Source organism: Sinocyclocheilus grahami, unplaced genomic scaffold (genome assembly GCF_001515645.1).
Source record: "Sinocyclocheilus grahami isolate Dianchi unplaced genomic scaffold, SAMN03320097.WGS_v1.1 scaffold517.1, whole genome shotgun sequence".
In the NCBI taxonomy this organism is placed as follows: domain Eukaryota; kingdom Metazoa; phylum Chordata; class Actinopteri; order Cypriniformes; family Cyprinidae; genus Sinocyclocheilus; species Sinocyclocheilus grahami.
The window spans coordinates 141455-146172 of record NW_015505696.1 but is presented as its reverse complement, the minus strand read 5'-3'; the positions used below and the strand labels follow the sequence as shown (position 1 = coordinate 146172).

Here is a 4718-nt window from a genome sequence, read left to right as displayed (position 1 = left end):
ATGATGATGGAGAGGTAAAACTTTCTTGCTATACCTTTCTCAATGAGGTCGCCCAGAAGTTGAGGGACTGGAGTTTGGGATGAGACAGGTAGGATGTCAGGACTGATCTGGTGTTCGTCGGAGGAGTGGCAGATGACCAAGACAGCACTTTCAGGAACTTGAGTGGTTTCGTCAGCAGGTGTGTATTGGACGCTGCTGTGATCTAACGCATTAGGTGTTCGGTCAGTTTCTGACTGTTTTGCGGGTTGTTCAGGTAGGATTTCTTGTCCGTCTGAAGTTATGGAGGTTATGGTTGTCTGAGAGTGAGGTGAAGGAGTGCTGTTCTCTTCTGGGTGCTAGTCAGGCTGACTCTGGTTTCTCTTTCTTTTTCCACTTCCGATCCTCCTCCTTTCGGTGGAAGAACTCTTTCATCATCATTTTCATCAGCTCTTGTGAGTCGAAACACGGTAGTGTCTTTTGTTCTTGTGTGGATTCAGTTTGAGCTTCAGTTTGGTCAGCTTGGAATCTTTGCGAGTTCCTTTGTTGATTCCTTGGACTGGTTGCTCCCGGGTGTGTTTGTCGTTTTCCCTTGGAGGTTCCGTTGGTTTCCTCACGAGCCTTTTCCTCTTGAGTTTCCAAATGAGTTTGGCTGATTCCATGATCTATCCCATTGATTCTCATGAGGTCTGGATTGGTCACAAGATTTTTCCCAGTGACGTCTAGGTGAGTGTTGTCATCCACGGGGTCCATCCCAGCGGTTGTTCCTCTGTTTAGGTCGGGTACCAGCATGGGAGTCTCGTTCTCTGTTGGATGAGGGTGTGTTCCACTCTTTGTGTGGCGGCTTGGCATGGTCTTGATGTTGGGCACCCTCTAGAGCCAGACCTTGACTTTGAGTGTTGAAGTCAAGAACTGTTGGGGTTTTGGTGCCCTTTTCTGAGGCCATCTTTTGTTTGCCATAGGCTTTCTGTGCCAAGTCTCGCAACTGTTGAGCATTCATTGTTTGTGGACATGCGAGAACTCCAAGATGGTGGCTTACTCCAGGATGGAGGTTTCTCAGGAAGAGAGTTTTGAAGTTCAGATCGTCTTCCATGTTCGGTTCATTGCGAGTTCCGAAGTATGCTCATCTGAGTCGGCTGTAGTAGGCTTGGGGAGATTCATGACGACCTTGTTTCGTCTCCAGGGCAGCCACTAGTCCTTGTTCTGACTCAGGGTCGGCGATTTCTTTAATGAGGGCTTCTCGGAGCAGATGGTAATCAGTCTTTGTGTGAGCAGGCTGCCGGTCCAGGAAACTGCACACTTCAGGGCTGGCCGTTGTTCGGAGCAAATAGAGTCTATCTTTGTCAGTGACATTGGGTCTCATTTCCAGATGGAAATCGACGTCTTGCAGATAAGCTTGGACATCCTGGCTACCTGGCACACTTGGGGTGAATTTGCCAATGTTTCTGGCGAGCTTGTCGAGGTCTTTGAGGTCCAAGCCATGCAATGCCCTGTGGCTGGCTGGAGCAAGTTCTTTTAGCTTTGTCGTGAGGTAACGTTCTTCAGAGGGAGCCGGTGAATGTTTCAGCACTGCCCCCTCTCCCTTTTGCTCACGCGTCAGTCCAGGAACAGGTGACCCATCCTGCTTGGCAGAGGTTGTCCTTGTAGGCTCAGGGCACAGCTCGTAGGCATGTCTGACTTCCTCTCTGATGCTGTCGGACTTCTCTTTGATGTGGTCCAGCTGTTGTGTTAGGCGACTGATCTCATTTCTTGACTCATCCAGGTGAGTTTCAAGGGCTTTAATTTGGCCGTTCTTGTCTCTGAAGTCGGCCGTTGCCTTTTCCAGGAGCTGTTCTGCATATTGTAGCTTGTTGGAGAGATCAGCGTAGTCAGCCTCGCCTTGTTCCATTTCTTGGGTCGTAGATGCTAGGGTCTCTTTTAGCCTAGTGATCTCCTCCTCTGCGCCTTGTTCCACTTCATCAGGCCCTTCCTGTCGTTCCTGAGCCTCCAGTTCTAGCTGCTCGACGCGTCGTTGTGCGCGTGCTAGCTCCTGCTGGAGATGTGCCTGTTGCTCAACTTGAGGGTGGCGATGAGTGTGTGGCTTAAGGAGCCAGTGATCTTTGCTCATTCTTTGTGACTGTAGCTCTGACTTGGGTGTTGTCTCATGAGGTTTGCTATGTTGTCATCCAGTTGGTCCTGTGTCTGATGCCTCAGTGTTTCAGCAGCCTTAGGTAGGAGGCTGTCTGTTGCAACACTTAGCCAGGTCTCGAGGTTTTCCCAGTGGCCAACAGAGTCTGTTGTGTGAGACATGTTTTGGCGCGGTGAGGGAGATCTAGAACCTAGACTGACACAGACCATGAAAACAAAACAAACAAACAAGGCAAAAACAGGTGTGTACGTGTGCAATGTCACGTGTGGTTTGGCAGTGAGTGTGTAATGGACAGGTGAGTGTAGTTCTCGGCGACTGTGATCCTCTGGTGTGTGTGCTTCTAATTTGTAGTCTCTGTGGGAAAATTAGTAAGTGCACACAGGTAGCACAGCTAGAGAACTGAGGGAGAAAAGAAAAATAACAAACAAAGCAAGGAACAATAGTAATTGGCTGCTTCCAATTTTCCTGTAAGAGAAAGGTTTTTTATTTGTAAAGAAAGAAAGTTAATGGTAAGATGAAAGTGAAAGATAAAACAACAAAATACCCTTTTCTGGTAGCAGAATGAGTATAATTAAATTCTCTTCTCTTTTCCCTTTTGGTTAAGTTTGATTTAGAAGGATGCTTCTAAACCGGTGTTTGGGAATGAGGATTTCTTAACCTGTTAGCCATCCAGTGTTCCACACACGGTACACTACATACGTCGAGGGTTAACTTTGTGAAACACACACACAAAAAAAGGTAAACGTATCATATATCTTTGGAAAGCTGAGATTCTTGTGATTCGAATGACGCAAACATTCATGCATTTGAAGATACAATCAACACAGCACGTACAATCAGTGTCTTTGTCAGACCAACAACAACCATATAACCAATAAACAATAACAAAACTGAAGAAACTCACCTATGAAGCCTCTTGTTAGTCCACTAGTTCATTACATTCCAACAAAAATTGTGTAGTTACACTGTAAAGGGTCCAGACGATCCAATTCAGTGAAATATTTAGTCCATAACACATTTATATGTTGATAAACATCCACGGAATGTAGTAGTATCATTTCATATTAGCCGACGGAGCCCTCAAAGCTTCGGTGCATTCTGCAGTACAGCTCGTGTTTGCATGTAAACAAAACCGGACCATTGAAGTTAAAATGGCAGCTGAACTCTGCCCTTTTGATTGACACCTTATTTGAGCCAATAACTGAATCTATGAGGTGTTTACAGGCAGCGATAGCCAACTAGCATCTAGGATTGAAGGATAAGGCAGCCTCTCTTTGATCGACAGTAGACTGATCCAATTGCATCACAGTTTGCAAATGACTGTCGTTTCTGATAGCCAATGAACTTCTGAACAGAATAATATGCTGTTTTAGTGGGCAGGTTTAACATATCATGCGCAAAAGTCCGTGCACAAAGGATAATGGAAACTTGTGCATCCGTGTGTAAAGAGTGCCCTATGAGAGACAACGGGAAAAGGTGGTTATTATGGCGGCAGTTCTATGCCATTAACAACAGAGTGCACCACTGATGCTGGCGCGCGGGGTAAATCAATTCCGCGAGAGGAAAACAGATTTACACCCGAGGAAATGGGAGCCCTGGCTCATTTCAAACCCTTGCGCGCGTGACATCCTCTGCGCGCAATACAAGCCCTCGCGCGTGCATGATCATTCCCCACATCCTCGCGCTCGATCTTCCCTCACCTGCTCGCGCGAACACTTTTATTTTTGTCAGTCGTGGGGCGGGGCTTGCTGTTTTAATTGTAACCTCAAATGTCATTGGTTATTCCTCTTTTCCGGAAGTCAGTTTTGGACGCCTGTTATAAGATGATTTATAATTCTCTTGACTTAAGACATGGCATCAGTGGACCAGATACATGCGAGTTATCGTTTCAATTGCTTGTTTTATTTATTTATTTTGTCTTTATTTAATGTAATTTAATGCATTGTTCATAGAGTAGATCTTTTTCAGATACTTTATTAATAGGAAGTCTTCTGTTTACTAGTGATTGCAGTCTTGTGATGATAAGAGATACACATATGAACCCTTTTTAAAGACTGTAATGATGCACGCACACACACACACACACATGCATACATAGGCTATATATAAAGCTATAGGAATGACAGTAAAGTTTTCAAAATGTTTTATCTTTAATCTTGTAAATAGATACAACATCATAATATTTGAAGGTTTGTTTAGTCTGTGTTCCTATAAAACACAGGTTTCACCATGTATGCATTTGATTTACAGTGTTACTAGTCATCTGCTATCAAAATCAGTCCATTCACGATGATGTATGAAAATTAATTCCTGTTTATGGAAAAGAAGCTTGTAATACATTCACTTCCAATGTATTTATTTATGTTCTTTTTGTTCTTCTTTTTTCCTTTGTTTTTGCAAGTTGTGTACTTGAATGCAGCAAATAACAACCGCCCAGTTCAGGAAAGTAAAAGCATTTGAATTTGATTTCTGGTTCATGTTTTCTTCAAAAGGCACTGACCAAGGAAGTTTCATATGCAGTAAAAGTGTCCATAATTAAAGGTAAAGTACAGTGGTCTAAAATTTCATTTAGGCCTAAATTTAGTAACTTAAGTAATCTGTAGGTAGCTTTTCA

The 4718-nt window shown here is 44.0% G+C and overlaps 1 long non-coding RNA gene and 1 pseudogene across 1 annotated transcript in view; one reads left to right on the top strand and one right to left on the bottom strand.

The window, feature by feature from the left end:
- Positions 1 to 339: 339 nt before the first annotated feature.
- On the bottom strand, positions 340 to 2339 carry LOC107554854 (uncharacterized; annotated as a pseudogene).
- Positions 2340 to 3515: 1176 nt separating this feature from the next.
- The window catches only part of LOC107554875 (uncharacterized), a 4172-nt gene continuing 2969 nt past the window's right edge, over positions 3516 to 4718 (top strand). Inside the window, exon 1 of the long non-coding RNA XR_001605113.1 lies at positions 3516 to 3583. This is a non-coding gene — a long non-coding RNA (uncharacterized lncRNA). The remainder of the gene's footprint in view (positions 3584 to 4718) is intronic.